Here is a 10,032-nt window from a genome sequence, read left to right as displayed (position 1 = left end):
TATTTCAGGTAAATTTATTGATTCAGGATAATAGGTAGTGCGGAAACCATGTTAAGTTTCTAGCCTGGCAGACTTTGGGTTCAACACTATAGTATTGTTTCAGGCAAGAGATAAATGCCTCTGAACTTCAAGGTCCTCATCTGTCAAACGGAAATACTGATTCTCTTATGGAGTGGTGGTGAAGAACGAATTAAATTAAATGGGAATTTCACCCAGGAAACATCTGTACACCTCAAGATGGAAATTTTCAAAAATAGATTATCAGGAATTAAGGTAGACTATACTGAAAATTAACGGGGGAATAATTTGCAGGTGCGGTGAGAGACCATGAGTCTGAAAGCGCTGGATGCTCAGGAGACCCAGGATACATCTGGGCCCTAATTTGGCAATAGGACACACCCCTTGTTCCGCAGGGTTTCCAAACCGCCCAATTCCAGTTCAAAGGTCTCACAATCTACCCATCTCCAGTTTGCGCCTTTATCTTGTTGCAATTTAAAGCCTGGTTGGAAGAAGAAGGGTGGAGGTCGGACGTGGGGGGAAGGAAGTAACACTTCAGATAAGATCACCAAGGTCAGGGTGGGTGTCGGCGAACCAGGCAAAATCCTGCAGAATGAGGAATCATAAACGTCCAGAAAAAAATTCCACATTTTAGGAGGTCTTTCCAGAGTCCCCTACAGTGCGCCTCACATCGCCCTTTGGCCTCCCTCTTTGGGCTGTTGAACATCGCCTTTTCCTCCCCTCCCTTCCAGCAAATCCATTCATCCCCCAAACTTTTATTTTTCTCCAGAAGTCTGAATTAATTTCGTTGTGGCGCAGCCTCTACATCGCATTAACCCAACTTTCCTCCGTGTCTTTGGCGAGACCCTGAAATCTGGGGTGCCCGAAAGAGGGAGCCCGGAATCCGGGCAGCCTCGGGCTCAGTTCCGGCGAACCCCGCGGGTCCCTGCGAGGGAGGCGCCGTTTCCCCCCCGGTTTGGGTGCAGAGTGCGGGCAGAGACCTAGCGGGACGCGCGTTCTGGTACCGGACCCCCGAGCAGGGGGCTGGGGGCGGGGGGTGTCGCTTTAAGTCCTAGCCTAGGCTTCCACAAGATCTATTTTTAGCTGCGCCCCCCTCCCCAACCTCCAGCGTGGTAGACGCTGGCCAGCAGCAGCTGCTCGGCGGCTCCTTTCGGTCTCCCCCGCCGATGCTGGCTCTTGGTATGGTCCACGCGGGCAGGCCGGGGAACTGAGCATGTGTGGAAGCGCTCGGCGGCCTCGGCGGCAGAGCTGGGCTGCGTCAGCCGGAGCCCGTTCACCGCGCGGCCGCAGGAGCGCAGCGCCAGCGCCGCGCCGCCCAGCCCCGCCGAGAGGGGCGCACTCGCCGTCGCGGGGCCCTCCGCCGCTCTCCGTAGCCCCCTCCTGGCGACCCGCAAGTAAGTTTGCGAGGCGGTGGGGCGAGGGCTGGGAGCCCCGGAGAACGGAGGGCAGCAGGCGGGAGGCGCGGCTAGCGCCCGGGAGAGCTGGCTGCCTGGCTGCTGTCCCCTGTGCCTGGCGCCTCGGCGAGCTTCTTGGCCAATTTGAAAGCGGTGGCCACCGGGATCTGGGGCAGAGGGGACCGGCCAAGCAGGACTGAAAAGGCTTTGGCGGGGGTCGCGGGGGATGACTTGGAGAGAGTGAAGGACCGCGCGGCGAGAGAGGACTCGGCAGGCCGGGAGCGGGCTGGTGCGGGCTGGGGAGACCGCGATGGGGATGCGGGCGCCCTGCCGCGAGCAGCCGCAGCGGGAGAGCGGGGTGTCCCCGCGGGGTAGGGTGGGAGCGGCGTGAGACCTCAGTATGGGGAGGGCGATACCGTAGAGGGTGAGCTTGTCCTGGCTGGAGTGGCGGGAGGGGAGATGGATGGAAAGTGGGGCGTGTGGAAAGCGGATTTGAACGGGAGCAAGGGACGCCGGTGGAAGGGACAGTGGGCTTCGGAAAACGAGTGGCCTCGGATAATTTGGGGAATCGGTACCAGGTCAGGGTGATATAATGATGGAGAGAGGCAGCCTTGAATCGAGGTCTTCGGAGGGAGCACACGAGGGCACATGTTGGTAACCGGCTGGAGAGAGGATGGGTGCAGAAAGTGGGCTGGAAGGGCCAGCTGGAAAATCGCTGAGGGGTCTGGGGAGGAACGGAGCGGTGCAGAGACCCGGCAGGGGCACGGCTGCTGGTGGGGCCGGAAGGCTCAGGAAAGGGTTGGAGGCGACGTGCGGCCCCCTGAAGAGTGACTTAGTAGCGGTTCTCTGAGATTCACTTGCACCCCAAGCTCCTTTTCCGTCTCCTACCTGGCTTGGTCGCCGGGAGGTTCGCCCTCGGCAAGCTTGTGGGAGATTTGGAATGATTAGGCGGCGGGGAAGGGAGTTACTGGGCAGCTGCCGGGGCTTCAGTAAGTGGTTCCCGGCGCACTCCGGGTGCAACGTAGGGTCTAAATGTGTGTGGTTTCAGCTGGGCATGGGGAGGAGTGTCTGTTCTAGGCGACTGGAGTCCGTGGTCTCTCCCGGGAGGTGCGGTGTTTGGGGCTGGGAAGTCAGGCAGAAGTCTGCAGCGTGCAACTCGCGGCGGGGCGTGTGAGTGTGCGAGTGTGCGCGCGTGTGTGCGTATTGCCGGCCCGGGATCTGGTGTGTTGCTGCAGTCTGTCTCCATGACGAGGAGATCCAGGGCTGCACAGGAGGCACGGGGAGGGGATTAAGGGAAACGTGCTTTCCTACCTCTCTTCTACCTCCTTTTCCCAGGGTCACATTCTTTGCTCGTCCAATGAGACTCCTTTCTAACCTCTCCCTGGCCCCCGCACACACCAAACCCAACGCCAGTCTTGTCCTCCGATTCCGCGTCGTCCCTCCTCTGCCAGAGGGAATCCTAGGGGTCCCGGCAGTCTGACGGGCCCCGGAATCCACGGGTCCTTCTCTGGGGCGTCGCTCCGGGAGTCGGCAGTTCACTCTGCTGCCCCTGCAGGTTGGCGCGGTGATGTTGCCCCACGGACTCGGGAAGCGCGATGGCTCCAAATGGCCAGTGGGGAGGATAAGCCCCGCAGAGTGACTAGCACGGATTCTCAGGAAGGGGCTCTCCCCCTAGATCCCCCACACATCAATGTAATTTAAAAAGGAAAAGACCAGATTAGTAGAATAAACAAGCATCTAAGGCAACAAGCTTCATGCAGAAAGCGTCTCTGACTAGGAAAGATTTCACCCATCAACCGCCGGAAGGGAAGAAGCTTTTGAACACTGGATGGAAAACTGGAGGGCGGCGGGGAGGAGCGGGAGTTGTCATCAAGTCTCAGGCTTCTCAGACTCCATCCGGCTTACTGTGTTGTCCCCGGTGCCATATTTTAAGCGAGACTTTACCAGATACAGGGAAATGAGGATGAAGGCAACTCTGGAAACCTGTGTCATATGTGGAAGAACTCAAAGAAGGGGTAGCGAGAACTGTACCTACCTACTATCTGCAGATATCTAAGAGGGCTCTGAGATTGTGAGTGTGTAACCATCAGAAATAGTTCTGGACATCCGAAATACAAGAGGGTGACTCAGATGAAGGGAAGTGAAAACTTTAAAAAGTGATGAAGACGATGGTAAGGGTTGTCTTGTAGAGTGATCATTGATCACCCAGGATGGAGGCACGCAGCAGAAAGGACAGAAAACTTTTAATGGCCAGGACACACCCTCTTATTCTATGTAACACTGGCTGGCCCAGCTTCTAGTATAGTAACTATTGAAATGTACCTTTGGAACATGACCGTGCTTCTGAAAATCTGTAAGGTGGAAAGTTTGAATAAAAAGGCTTTCGTGCCATTTTCTGCTTCTATTAATGTTTTTTCCCCCATTGATTATTATTATTAGAATATGTGGTAAATGTACAATAAATTATTATTTTAGCCATTCTGTTCCCCCCAAAAGTGCTGTTCAAATAAAACAATCTTATATGTTTGTCTATTTTGGGGGGGGGGGCATGTCGAGGAGGGGTTGTTTGGGCAAATTGTTTAGGGTGTCAAATAAAGGTAGAGTTAGGCACCTGAAGCTCTATGAGTGGTGGAGGTAAAGGGTTCACTTATAGAATGCTAAATTTAATGTGAAATGAGAAAATCCTTCTCTCCCCACCCTTCACCTCCTGCATTGGAAATACAAAGTATTATAGTCCTAGTCATCGGAATTTGACAGTTTTCCTAGAGGATTATTCCTAAACCTAGGTATGTTATAGGAAATAGTGGCCTCTCTTCTGCTCTAAAGTAAAGGCATTTAAAAAAAGTGGTGAAATGGCAGAATAATGATGAATAGAAATGTTAGTCAAAGTGGAGGAGACATCACTTTCTTACCTCCGGTATCTTACTGATAGTCTTAGAGGACAGTGGTTCTCAGTGGGGTGATTTTGACCACCAGGGAACACTGCCAACGTCTGGAGAAGGTTTTTGGTTGTCACAACTTGGGGGAAGGGGTGCTCTGGCGTCCTTTAGGCAGAGGCCAGGGATGTTGCTAACATTTTACAAGGTCCTGGATAGTCCCCCACAACAAAGAATTATTTGGCCCCAACTGGCAGGAGTGCTCAAGTTGAGAAACTCTGGCTTAGAACAAGAAATGATTAGAATTAAAAGCAACTCCTGTTAGGACGCTTTCAAATATTCCTATTGGAAGACTATCTTGAAGATCAGGAGTAGTTAAAAGACTTTCTTTGCAAAATAGCCCTGTGTTCAAAAACACTTGTTTTAAGGAAATTAAAGATGTTCTAGCAGAATGTCTTTTCAGCCTTCCCAAAAAAACCAAAAACCTGAAATATATTGGAAATGTCTAAAATAACAGATTTTATAGTATGCATGTGAACTGAATAAACATTTTTGATGAAAAGTTAAAACTGTTCAGCTTCAGTATTTTTCACTGAACTAGTTTGGTAATTGCTTTTTAAAATACATAGTTTTAAGTATAATTATTTTTTAAACAATAATTAATTTAAAAAATTATACCTACCGTGGATCCCTGAAAATAAGACCTAGCCGGACCATCAGCTCTAATGTGTCTTTTGGAGCAAAAATTAATATAAGACCCGGTATTATATTATATTATACCCGATTTATATTATATTATATTTATTATATTATATTATACCCAGTCTTATATAATACCCGGTATTATGTTATGCTATATTACATTATATTATAATGTTATGTTATACCAGGTCTTATGTTAAAATAAGACTGGGTCTTATATTAATTTTTGCTCCAAAAGATGCATTAGAGCTAATGGTCTGCCTAGGTCTTATTTTCGGGGAAACACGGTAGTAAGTTCGTTCTTCACATAGTGAGAGATTAAACTGAATCAGAAAAAGAACTTTGATGAATATTTATTAGAAGCCTCATGAAATGTTCCAAAATGAAACCTTAGTATTTGTAGACATCTATGCAGGAAGGTAAGAATCCCGTATAATTTTCATGTATTTAGTTTCAATTTTAAATCAACAGCACGGCATGTATTGAGAAACAACCCTTTCTAGCCTGTAGTACAATACTCTGCCTAGAGAGGTAGTACAATAGCTTATATCCTTAAATGTAATAAGATCAGGGAACTGTTCTAATATCAATTGTATGTAGCAATTGAAGCACTTACTAGGTAAAGCTTTGTTATCACACTGAGGCCTAGTTGAAACTAGAGATTTGGTCAGTGTTTCTGCCCTCTCAGCGTTTCCCCGTCTTATTGGTTGGTTTCAGAATTCTTTCTTCAGGCATCATCATTAAGGCTACTGACTTCCCTTCTTGTTCTAATAACCATTCCCTCCATCCTTGGCCATCACTGTCCCTCAGCCCCTCAGGAATTCTCATAGCAGGAGAGACTTCATACTGCTAAGTCCCTTAGGCATCCAGTAACCTCTCCTTTTCTCCTGTGTATACAGACAGCTTTCTTTTGCTTCCAAGAGGAACAGGTTTGTGTCTCTCTTGGAAAAAGGCAGTAGGAGAGCCCTTGTTTTCCACAACGGCAACCTCAGTTTCTCTGCTTGCATCTTTGAATTGCTTTGTTCAATTGCCTAGTCTTGCTGTCAGGAAGGTTTTGTCTTTCCCAAGGAATAGTGAAAGAACTGAGAAAAACAACTTCCGCTGGAGCAGCACTGGTGTTGATAGAGCACCTATCATTGGACTATGTGAAAGCTCAAGAATATGACTTGAACCAAAGAGAATCATATTTTATAAATTCAACAAGCATTTGCAAATTGAAAAGTAGCAATTTCTGGTAATTCTATGCTTAGTTTTTTGTTTTTGTTTTTGTTTTTTTGAGGAATCTCCATGCTGTTTTCCATAGTGGCTGTACCAATTTACGTTCCCACCAGCAATCCCTCTTCTGGGTACCTACACAAAAACATCTGAAAACATTTATCCATAAAGATATAAGTACCCCTATGTTCACTGCAGCATTATTCAGGGTGGCCCAGACATGGAAACAACCGAAATGGGCTTTGATAGATGATGGGATAAAGAAAGTGTGGTACATATATACTATGGAATGTTACTCATCCATAAGAAAAGATGAAATACTGCTATTTGTGACAGCATGGACGGATCTTGAAATTATCATGCTAAGTGAAAAAAGTCAGAAAAAGTCAAGAACTATATGATTTCACTACTCATATGTGGGTTATAAAACTGAAAGCAACAAAGGAACAAGACAAACAAAAACTCATAGACACAACAGCTAAGTGGTAACCAGACGGTAAGGGGCAGGGAGGTAGGGAAGGGTAAGGGGGATCAAATGGAAGGAGAATTGACTTTGGGTGGCAAACACACAGTGCAATATACAGATGATGTATTATAGAATTGTACACTTGAAACCTATATAATTTTATTAACTAATGTTACCCCAATAAATTTAATTTAAAAATAAAGTCATGAAAAACAAAAAAAATCCATGTAATGTATATTTTAATACATGTCTATGTGCCAAAAAAATAGTAGCAGTGTCTGTTCTAGGAACTGGGACTCTTGAATTTGCCAGGCCGAGCTGTCTTGTGCATTCCAACTAGTTTGCAAAACCAAGTTCTCATTCAGAGAATATACATTTATTCCATGTCTGGCTCTAAAAGTCTATCTGTAAAAAGAGGCACAAGACAGATAACTCATTTTCATGAAATTTGGAGCAGTTATATAGCCTGATTCTTGAAAAATACTTCCAAACACAACCGGTGAAATGCAGAAGGCAGAAGAAACCATTGGGGGAAATAGTTATGTGGATTTCTCTAGTAACTAGACAAGGAGGGAGTGAGCAATTTGAGGTGAAAGGGGACAGTTCTTGTTTCTCTTTTCCTTTCTTTAGGAAATGGTTATTGATTTTGTTTGACATCTGAACAGGAGAGATGGTTTCCTTCCCTGCTGTTGTTACTTGTTGAATGGATGTGTGCCCTTTTCCACGTCTGATAGACATGGAGTGGGAGGCAGTGAGTGAGTTGGTTGGTACTGATGGTTAGAGAGAAGGAGAATTGCAAATCATTTCTGTCCTAGTCATGTTTGCAACAGAGGCTTTGAACACGTAGTTTTTAAGATTGATTATACCATGTCATTATTTTGAGACTACTAGATCACAGAACTGATCATTTTTGCTGTTCTGAGTACTAGGTTAATACCTGTGTTTTAAAATATCAGAGTATCCTTCTTGGGGGGAAATGAAATAATATGGTGGCTCCTCTTACCTATAAATAAACTTGCTGGTCACTGTGGCATGTAAATTATTGTCCCTGCTGGGAGAAGAGTGCTGCTGAGGGGAGGGAATTTTATCAAACCCTGTATGTTGTCCTTGCTGAATTCAAGAACAAGAACAACAAAGGCAAAGTTTTGAAATGTATGCTGTAGCAAAGAGTTTCTGGTGTTTATTTCATTTGAGCTGATTATTATTTAAGGAAGAGCAATAGCAATGCAGGGAAAAGGCAGTCTTGCCTGTAGAAGGTTTTACTTTTGTTTAAAAATACTTATTCATCTTAAGAAACAAATAACCCAGAACATTTCCTGAGGCTTTCAGCATTCTTTAATACATAGTGCATCTCTTCTATCTTTGGAATATTCATTATGCGATGTCATTTGGAATCTGAATACTGGGTTAGGTTGGCTGATGCAATCTCTTCTGATTTTTTCGATTTAGAGCTGTCTCTGTCCTCTTAAAGAAGGTGGAAGAAATGGGAGCACCGTTTTGGGTGCTGACAGCAGCCTGTTTTACACCAGGATATGCATGGTACTTGACATTGGTCTGGGGCCCTCAGTGAACAAAACATAGATCTCAGTCTTCTGGATTATGAAGCCTGATTTTAATGATGTCATTATAAAGTAATGTGATCAGGCTTAAAAATCAATCGATGTGTTTGGAAAATGGTGATTGATGAGCCAGAACACTAACCACCCATTACAAGGAAAGAGGTACAGCAGTTTAGGGAGGATCAAGAGCTTTGCAGTAAAATCTGGAACTCTTACTTAGTAGTTTTGTGACTTTAGATGAGGTTTTTTGTTTGTTTGTTTGTTTGTTTTTAACTTTATGAGCTCCAATTTCCTCATCTTTAAAATAGAGATAATATTTTTTCCTATATATTTCATTATAGGATTAGAGGAAATGTTTTCAAAACAGAGATGGCTATTAAACACTGGTGGCGTTTGTATGTCTTTCTAGTGCTAGAATTTAAATGGCTACTGTCCAAGAAGGGGGACTAGAAGAATGGAGTCAGAAGGGCCATTGGTTAGCAAATTGAGATGGAAAAGGGCCATAAAGGTGGATTATAGGTTAGGAAGGAATTTTGGAGGTTGATATATTCTGATGTCTTCTTCTGACTGATAAGATCTTAGGGATTTAGGATTATGAACTGATTTGCCCAAGGTCACCAGTCACTCTGCTTTATTGAAGCTGAGTCTCTGCATTTTTTCAGTCTCCATCCAGACTTTCTCCACCTGAAGAGCACACTTATTTTCTTATTCTTTCTTCTATTTATTTAAAAATGCTTATTCTGCTCAACTTGTTATACTCCAGGCCTTCTATAGGCAAAAACAAGTCATCAATGGAATTTGTATAGGAGTTCAACTTAGGTCTTCACCTGAATGATCAAAATGGTCAAGCACAACTTAATTTTTTCATAATTGGGATGAACATAAGTAGGGTTTTAGGTAAAGGTATCTGAAAAAAAAAATGCCACTATGACTAATGTCCTTTAACTGGGTTATATCTAGAATAATCAGAAAATCAGAGATTGGTCCTTGTTTATAATTCTGTTGCTAAGTTAGTAGTTTTGTTTTAAATTAATTCAGTGCTATTGCCATTGTTGTTTCTTGAAGAGTTTGAGAGTCCATAGAAGTGTAAAATCCTGTATGTGTTAGTGGTTCTTTGCGAATTATAAAGTATATTATGTATGCTGTCTTATTTGTAACTTAGCTGCAGATATGTAATCAACTACAGTAATGAAGAGTTAAAATTGGAAGCCAGGGAGATGGCACCTTTGAAAGAACATTCCCTTTAGAATCACACAAACTTGAATTTAAATTTCTGGTTTTTAGTAAGCAGCTGTGAAAACTTGGGCAAATTACTTGACTTTGCAGCTTCTCTTAGGAGTATCTTTTGAGAATCACCCCCACCAGATTATGGGTGTGATTCTTGTGGTGATTAAGTGAGATGGTAAGTAAAGATTTAGCGTGATGCCTGGCACCCTTCTTTGTCCTTGTACACTTTTAATACTACCACACTTTAGCTGCACCATTGAAAGTGATCATTTATACTTGAATCAGCTCAGATTCTTTCACTGTCAATAATCAGAAAATCTGATTTCAAGTGGCATGAGTTAAAAAAAGAATAAAAGAGTCTTTATGACTATATAACTGAGTAGAGGAGGGAACTATAGCTCCAGGTAGGACCTGATTTAATGCTCAAACCATGTGACCAGTTCCTTGTTTTCCCATTGCAGTTTCTTAGCTCCACTTCCTAAGTGTTGGCTCCATTCTTGACAGGCTGTCTCCTTGGCTAAGATGGCTGCCTGAAGCTTGCAGTTCTTCATAATTCCCAGGTTCAAATCTAATGA

At 44.5% G+C, this 10,032-nt stretch overlaps 1 protein-coding gene across 3 annotated transcripts in view; it reads left to right on the top strand.

Moving 5' to 3' along the window:
* Positions 1–1,219: 1,219 nt before the first annotated feature.
* The window catches only part of OXR1 (oxidation resistance 1), a 457,475-nt gene continuing 448,662 nt past the window's right edge, over positions 1,220–10,032 (top strand). For 2 of the 3 annotated variants that reach the window (XM_081071197.1, XM_081071203.1), the window contains exon 1: positions 1,220–1,412. The gene's annotated coding sequence lies outside the window, so the exon portion shown is untranslated. The remainder of the gene's footprint in view (positions 1,413–10,032) is intronic. The other variant, XM_081071201.1, reaches the window with a different exon arrangement.

The sequence above is a fragment of the Rhinolophus hipposideros genome (genome assembly GCF_964194185.1).
Source record: "Rhinolophus hipposideros genome assembly, chromosome: 13".
In the NCBI taxonomy this organism is placed as follows: domain Eukaryota; kingdom Metazoa; phylum Chordata; class Mammalia; order Chiroptera; family Rhinolophidae; genus Rhinolophus; species Rhinolophus hipposideros.
Note: the sequence above shows the minus strand (reverse complement) of the source record. Positions and strands in the feature narration are given on the sequence as shown.